Source organism: Malaya genurostris, chromosome 2 (assembly GCF_030247185.1).
Source record: "Malaya genurostris strain Urasoe2022 chromosome 2, Malgen_1.1, whole genome shotgun sequence".
Lineage (NCBI taxonomy): Eukaryota > Metazoa > Arthropoda > Insecta > Diptera > Culicidae > Malaya > Malaya genurostris.
Window position 1 is genome coordinate 69,524,093 of NC_080571.1, and position 8,918 is coordinate 69,533,010.

Genomic DNA, 8,918 nt, shown 5'->3' on the forward strand with positions numbered 1-8,918 from the left:
TCACATCACTTGAGGCAGAGGGTTCAATGTGATATCCGGGTAGAAAATTAGAGTTACGAGCTTTGAAATAAATGCATTCTGCAGCAAGTAACGCATTTTCGAACCATGATTATTTTTTTTTGTTTCAATTATAGAGGCTTTAACACTTAATGTCATTCGCCTCTTCGGGCCAGAAAAACTTTCTGACCCTATGTGCGGGGTTGGGAATCGAACCCAGGCGGGCGGCGTGGAAGGCATCGACTTACCCATCACGCTATACCCGTCCCCATGATTAATTTTCATGGGAGAAGAGTTATTGCTCATAATTTCATGATAAGTTAAAATGATTGGTTTCATGATTTTCTAATGATAACGGCAGTAACGGATTTCTTTCCATGCACAGTAAAAAAAATTAACAATAATTCGGATCTCTCGCGCCGTGTCCTCGGTAGGAAGCTGATATTGAGTAGTTCAAAGTTATTTTACGTTTCGTCTTTGAATAATTATTTTTCTGGTTTGAAGTATTGGGCAAAATTTCTCATAACTTTATAATCGAATACGATTCTTCCAGCAATCGAAGTATGAAATAAACGAAGCATTATTTTATTCGTTCAATCTAATCGCCGCAAACATTACGGTCTGCCTCATGACAGGTTCCTACCAAGACGATATAAATTGTCATAAGGCAATTCACATCATTAAGGTTTTGAATGTCAGTCGGTGTTGAACAGTCGTTGGCTCCTGGAATTTTTTTCTGGCTACCTAGAGTTTCATTGATTCAAGGCTTCAGTCTTCTTCAAGGCAACCTGAATCACTAACAGTCTTTTGAAAGACTAACATTATTCAGCCTTTCTAAAGGCTATACAAAGAGTGATATTAGAGTGACTAAGAAATTAATCAGCCTTTTTTAAGGCTAGCTATTCAAAGAACTATTATTCGAACTGATAAGTCTTTATTAAGACTACCACAAAATCAGTCTTTATCAAGACTTTTCCAAACTAGGATTCTAATCGAAGACTAATTTAGCCTAGTTAATTTAATTTAAAATTTCATTCATTTCAAAAATGCCTGCGTCCAACCGGAAAGCCAACAAGCCTAAGGCTAAAAATAATTCAATACGGAATAAATCACAATCCGTTATTCAACATTCTTCTAATAACATTCACGATCTTATAGAATCTGAATGTAAAAATAAAAGACAACGGACGGATTTCCCTTCCGCTGATCCTATGCCGTCTAACAATATTTACGAGATTCTTCCTGAATCCGATTGTAGCGACATAGAAGAAAATTCTTCAAAAATTCCCAAAATGGACGCTTGTCGTTATGGGAAGAAACAACAATCTATGCCAACAGTGACGGTGATGATGTCCGACTTCAAAGCATTCCGTACTGAGCTTTCTACTTTTCTCCCGGAAGTAAAAGTCTCATTTCAAATCGGATGAAGAAGAGAATGTCGAGTCTTGGTTGATGGATTGGAAGATTACGAACGTCTTATTCGATATTTGTCCGAGAAACTTCATAAATTTTATTCATATGATATAAAATCAGACAGACCCTTCAAGGCTGTCTTGAAAGGCTTATTTAATGATCAAAGTACTGATGAAATTAAAAATAAACTAAAACAATTGCTTGGTTTTGCCCCTTCCCAAGTAATACTTATGAAAAAAGAGCGAATGGTACTTCTAAACCACGCTCTGGAATTTCCCATGAACTTTACCTAATACACTTCAATCGAAGTGATGTAAACAATTTGAAAACTTTAGAAAAAGTACGTTACATTTCCCACATTAAAATTCATTGGGAACATTATAAACGGCATAATCGTATTGCAAACTTAACGCAATGTCGTTGCCAAGGCTTCGGCCATTGAACCAAAAATTATCATATGGATATACGGTGTTTGAATTGTGGTAAATCGCATTCGAAAGACGTTTGTCCAATGAATGAAACCACTGATAAATTTTCATGTTCAAATTGCGATGGAAATCATGAATCCAATTATTTGAAATGTCCTGTCAGGGAAAAAATTTTAAACGCTCGTTCGCTTAGACAACAAGTCAAATCAACGACCTTAAATTTACAGAATATACCTGAAAATTCTTCTAAGGCACCTGCCAATTCGTATTCTAACGAAAACAATTTATTGACAGGTAGATCGACCTCGTCATCATCTTCTTCTAATGTCAGTATATAATGTATGACAGGTAGAAATCTACCACTTAATTCTTCTAATGTAAATAATCAAAACACAGGACCGCCTTGTAGTTCATCTTCTAACGAAAACAATTTATTAATAGGTAGATCGGCCATATCATCTTCTTCTAATGGCAGTCTACCTACAAATATTCCTTCAATGCCATTCGCTTCTTTAAATGAAGTTGATTTAGGCGATATAACTGAAAATAAATTGATGTACCTACAAGATCAACTTTTTCAAATGATCATCCGAATGAATTCGACTTCATCACTTTTTGAAACATTTCAAATCGGATGGCAATTTGCAGATAATATTATATTGAATTTAAAATTTAACAGTGACGTTAAGTAATTACTTGAATTTTAAATTGGAATGCTCGATCTTTGAAATCGAGTGAAGATGAATTTTATAATTTTCTCAAAGTTCACAAAATTCATATTGTCAACTTTTCTTAAACCAAATGTAAAATTGAAAAGTAATCCACATTATTTGGTTAATCGATTTGACAGGTTTACTGGAATGGGTGGTGGAGTAGCCATTTATGTCCAACGGCGAATTAAACATTGAGTTTTACCTTCTTTCAATACTAAAGTTATTGAAAGCTTGGGAATCGAAGTTGAAACCATTCATGGAATTTATTTCATCGCTGGAGTATATTTGCCATTCCAATGCACCGGCGAACAATTAAATTTCTTTAAAGGCGATTTGCAAAAGCTCACAAGATATCGACCGAAATTTTTCGTAATAGGGGACTTAAATGCTAAGCATGTCCAGTGGAATTGTAGACAAAATAACAGTAATGGTAAAATACTTCATAATCAACTCTCAGCTGGTTACTTCACAGTTCTTCATCCCAGTAATCCGACTTGTTTCTCTTCCGTGAAAACCCCGTCTACAATTGATCTGGTTCTAACGGATCAAAGTCACATTTGTAGTGAACCGATTACTCATGCTGACTTTGACTCAGATCATCTTCCTGTAACATTCAGACTTTCCAACGAAGCTTTAATTAATCCAATTAGTTCTATATTCAACTATCATAGAGATAATTGGTTGGATTACAGATCTTACATTGAAAATCATGGGGATCATGAAACTATTTTAGAAAACTCTGCGGACATCGACACAGCAATTGATAATTTGAATCATTATATTATCGAAGCTAGAAATCTTTCAGTTCCCAAAGCTCAAACTAAATTAAATTCTCCTATCATCGATGACAATCTTCAACTGCTCATTCGATTGAAGAATGTTCGTCGACGACAATATCAACGTTCTCGTGATCCTGCTATGAAAAACGTAGTTAAGGATTTACAAAAAGAAATTAAACATAGATTTACTATTTGCGAAATGAAAATTTCGCTAAAGAAGTTGAACAAATTAAACCATATTCTAAACCTTTCTAGAAACTTTCTAAGGTTCTTAAGAAACCTCAGAAACCAATTCCTGCTCTCAAGGAAGGAAATCAAATACTTCTTACAAATGGCGAAAAAGCTCAAAAACTTGCTCAGCAGTTCGAGAGTGTACACAACTTTAATTTGAACGTTGTGAGTCCTATTGAAAATGAAGTCTCACTGAAATATGACCATATATCAACCCAAGTGTTATCACAAGATGACATTATTGAGACGAATTTTGATGAAATTAAATCAATTATTAGGAAACTCAAAAACATGAAGGCTCCTGGTAATGATGGAATTTTTAATATTCTTATTAAAAATCTTCCTGATGTTGCCTTGAGATTTCAGGTTAAAATTTTCAACAAGTGTTTTTCATTAGCTTACTTCCCAAAAAGATGGAAAAACGCTAAAGTAATTCCTATCCTGAAACCTGATAAAAACCCAGCAGAAACATCAAGTTATCGACCAATTAGCTTACTTTCTTCTATCAGTAAACTTTTTGAAAAAATTATCTTGTTGAGAATGATGTCTCATATAAATGAGAGTTCATTTTTTTTACCAGAGCAGTTTGGATTTCGTCATGAACATTCAACTACTCATCAACTTGTCAGAGTAACGAACATGATAAAAGCAAATAAATCTTCTGGGTTATCCACTGGAGTTGCTCTTCTGGACATAGAAAAAGCATTCGACTGTGTTTGGCACAAAGGTTTAATAGCAAAAATGTCTGATTTCCAGTTTCCTATTTATTTCATCAAAATGATTCAAAATTATTTAATTGATCGTACTCTTCAGGTTAGCTATCAGAATTGTAAATCGGAATTGCTACCCGTACGAGCTGGTGTTCCGCAGGGTTCGAGCGTAGCTCCAATCTTGTATAATATTTTCACTTCTGATCTTCCAAATCTACCGTTCGGTTGTCAGAAATCGCTATTTTGTGACGACACAAGTCTGTTAGCCACAGGTAGAAATCTAAGAGTGATCTGCAGTCGCCTACAAAGAAGTTTAAATATTTTCAGTGATTATCTGTCAAAATGGAAAATTAAACCAAGTGCAGCAAAAACGCAATTAATTATCTTTCCTAATAAGCCAAGAGCTTCTTTTCTTAAACCAAACAATAACCACATTCTCAAATTGAATGGTTTGGAATTGACATGGTCTGATCAAGCTAAATACTTAAGTTTAACGTATGACAAAGAACTCACTTTCAAGTATTACATTGAAGGAATCCAGGCAAAGTGTAATAAATATATTAAATGTTTACATCCTCTTATAAACAGAAATTCTAAGCTCTGTTTAAAAACAAATTGTTAATTTATAAACAAACTTTCAGACCAGCCATGCTTTATGCAGTACCAATTTGGTCAAGTTGATGTTCCACCAGGAAGAAAACGCTTCAAAGGATGCAGAATAAAATTCTGAAAATGATTTTGAAGCGTCCTTCCTGGTTTAGTACAGATGAGTTACACAGACTCACAAATATAGAACCATTAGATGTAATGTCACATAATATTATAAGCAAATTCCGACAAAAATCGATGCAATCTTCAATTGAATCGATTCGCTCTCTGTATTAGTTAGTAAGCTAGTATATAAGTTCCTTTTCCCCATTACATAATACAAGTAGGTTTAGAATTTTCCCTACACAAAGATCTCAGAATTGCGGAAGCAAATGATGTCCTCATGGTAATAACCAAATCATGTATATAATAGGGCTGAAAAGTCACCACTTGTGGCTGAACACCCAATTTAAATCTTAATAATTTAATTTTAACTCATATTCCAATAAATAGTTATTTTAAAAAAAAGGTTTTGAATTTTGCATTTAACAAATTCAAAAACAGCATGGACTCTCACTGGAACCATCAAAGAAAACGTTTCATGAAGCGGACCGCGTGGTCGAGAGAAGCGTTTTCGCTTTCAGTAGAAGGAAATCGTTCAAATGGAATCGAGAATTCGAAAAAAAAAATTGAGGACTGTTCGTGTGAAAACAATCCACAAGGGCGAAAATTCGCGGAAAAGATCATCCACGGCCAGCCGGAAAAGAAATGGTGCGAGGATGTTCCCTTGAGGGACACTTGGTATAACAATAATTTTAATAGTTAGATCAGGCACAACAATTTGCGGAATAAAAATTTTTAGCTTTTATGGTGAAACGATCGCTTCTGACTGAAAGCAAATTTCAGTTTAATAACTGACGAAGAATGATCGAGAACAAGTGACAAAACGGGAATACTTCGCTAGCAAAATCCTAACTGGCGGTGGGTAAGATTGCGCTTGTGCCTACACCCGTAAGCGGTCAAGGGCATAATGTGCAACACCATGGAAAACCCCGATTCTGGTGGCACCAGCAGCAGGAAGTAGTAGTAGTCCGTTTAGCCTTCAAAACTACTGTCACCGAGCTAACCGCGAGCTCGGTCGGGCGTATCGCAAACCTCAATCAATTTTTTCCGAACAACAACCCCTCAGATCGTCGGGGATAGGCAAACATCGTTAGAGCATTTACCCATTTTCCCAGAAATGAAGTTGGAAAAACATGGAGTAAATGCTTTACGTGATTGAGATGAAAGCTATTTTTAACCGCCACCCAGCTCCCAACCCAGCTGGGTAAATTTCCATTATTCTTTACTTCCCTTCTGAAATTTCAAAAATGTTGCCGAGAAGGAAAGCTACCTACATTGCGAACGTGGCGAACTCAAAAGAAATGCCAGGTTCCGTTGTTTCCTGGAATCTAAATTTTGCCAATTGTCTACACTCGGAGGAATGGCTGGGTGAGAATCAACAGTGAAATACTGGAAGGGAATAAGCACACTCACGTTTTCCTTCCTTCAGCACTCGGTTTGGAAAGCGGGATATCCGGGGGAGGAAATATGAGGCGTTGGTAGAATCACTTTTAATTGCAATCGACAGGTGGTTTATAACCACGTAATGGCACACCGGAGAGCACCCACTAGTTGAGCCACAATACGAGTTGCTTTAATTTCTCGCAGAATCCGGTGATTAGTTGAAACACTTGTAGCCTGTCGCTGCTATTTCCTTCCAGTTAGATAACTGTATCCATGAAAATCCGCGTACGTACGTAGGACGAAATGCACCCGAAAGACAGCGGGCGGTGGGTTGTTCCAGGCTTCAATTGGGCGTTAAGCTAAATCTTCCTCGGTGGCTGTTGGTGGATTTGCACTGTCGAGATTTTCTACACCCTGTTATATTTTTTTTTACGTTTGTTGCCTCGGATGTTCACTAATGTATTTTTCATTCGCTCTGTTTGTATCCTTCGGTATCACAGTGGTCCTACCACCAGTAACTTCCCATCACTATTTTTAGAACATCTCATACTGCCCCTACCTAGGAAAAAATAACCTCTTTCATCCACAGCGAGGCAAATGAGAATTCAACTCTCCGCCTGTTCCCATGCTATCCTTCTAAATACTGGTGGAGGCTGTAGCAGCTCACCACCAGGGAAAAAAGGAACACTGTATCCGACCAATAAATCCACGACCACGGTTTTCCGGATTGATATTGCGTGTCGAGCGCGCCAAGGGTAGCAAACGACTGAAAAGGAAAATTTTCACTTTCTCTCGTGTTCGAAAATTTCCACCCTGCTTCCAGGTATGTAGATAGGTAGGTTAGGTACATACCGTTCAGAATGGGTGAGCGGAGTATAAAACCGGAGAGCTTCAAAAACCGGATGTTGGAGAGTTGGAGAGGCTGCGAGTTGCTGGGCAAAGGATTCGGAGAGGATGATGGCGCGTGCTGATAGTCTACGGCTGGCAGGGATCTGCTTGTTCCGTTCCTGCTTGTCTCGTGTAGCCAACAATTTGCTTGTCATTAAATGGTTCACGCGTTTCAGTTACTGCTGATGTGCACCACAGTTACGAAATACTGTACTCAGCTGACCGAACAGCAACAGGATCAGGAGCGTTGTCATCCGCTGTTACGGTGGCGCTATAGAAGGCACAAGAAACGGCATCTACATAGTTTGTTTTACGTAATTTGGTAACATAATCTGGTTGAGCGATATCGAATTGTTTTGTAGCGAAATATCTGACGAACAGGAATTCATTATGTTGTTGATTATGAAATACTTTCAGTTGAATTAACTAAAGTCACTTCCGTATCTTTTTAGTATGCCATTTCAACTCAACGCAAAAAATAGTCCGAGTCAGTAGTTCCTAGTAAAAACTACAGGTCTAGAATAATACGCGATGAGTAACAACGCAGAACTTGAAATAATAATCACAATTGCATAATTAGTTTGTTTTATTATGCGTTCATCATAACAAAGTGAATCCATTGCAGCATTCCCTATAAAATATCGTTCTAGGTTCTACTACAAGGCATTGAAAAATAAAACAGTTTTTTGATTGAAAAACAAGAAGAGCTCATCATCTCCTATTGGTAGATGCATCTGCAACATTCCACACAAAATTAGCCACCAAATAAACATCTTTTGTCGTGAATACGACTTATTTACCTATGGGGTGCCTTTTTAAAAATTTACCCTCTGAGAGAGTGATAAGTTTTTGATCGTGAATTTCTCTGGTTGTATCTAACGAATCAACATAATTTTTGCTACATGCCATCGGAAAATATGATCACAATTTTATGATAAAATTTTCAGTTTTGTGACATAATTTCAAAAAATTCAAAATTAAACTTTTCTGAAATGTTTGGTATAAACAAGTATTAAAGAGGATCATTCATAAGGCGCGTTCGCCTTTCTCGTATTTTTAAAGCTCATAGCTCAGTGATCTGTGAAAGGATTTATATAATCTAACTACCAATAGAATCGATTGAAGTATTTCAATAGTACACTATTGAAAAACCTGTCTCATTTGACCCATGTCAACACCAGCCAATCAGAACGCGTTCTGAGAAAGAAAACAAAATATCTGCTGCTGTACCACAAATCGTTCGAGGAAAATGTTCCGAACAGTGTTTAATATCGTAGTGAGTTCCACAATTTGGTCCTTCTGAAAGGCAGGAATGAATCCCGTACAGCACCCTGATAGTTGCTTTCAATGAAATGCAAATCCGAAATGAAATATTCGACATTAAAATTCTGTATGCGGCTATTTTTATAGCCGTTAGGACCGCCCATTAGTGAAAAAGCTACAAACGAAATCACATAAAAAGAAACCTCTTAACAAAAATTGGATCAATTTGGATTATATCGCCACTGCGAGCAGACGTGTTTTGTGTCGTCTGCACAGCTAGTTCCGTTTTCGACAAGAGCGATTACGTCACAGCTGCCAGTCATTAGCATTGATGAAAAAACAACAATGGAGAGCATTACACAAAATCAGCCGTTCTAATGGCTCAAAACTTTTCTAAAGAAC

General features: G+C 36.9%; 1 protein-coding gene across 6 annotated transcripts in view; it reads right to left on the reverse strand.

Moving 5' to 3' along the window:
• The window catches only part of LOC131430485 (ras-specific guanine nucleotide-releasing factor 2-like), a 499,968-nt gene extending 492,850 nt beyond the window's left edge, over nt 1-7,118 (reverse strand). For 5 of the 6 annotated variants that reach the window (XM_058595510.1, XM_058595512.1, XM_058595511.1 and 2 more), the window contains exon 1: nt 6,396-7,118. The gene's annotated coding sequence lies outside the window, so the exon portion shown is untranslated. The remainder of the gene's footprint in view (nt 1-6,395) is intronic. The other variant, XM_058595508.1, reaches the window with a different exon arrangement.
• Nucleotides 7,119-8,918: the final 1,800 nt, after the last annotated feature.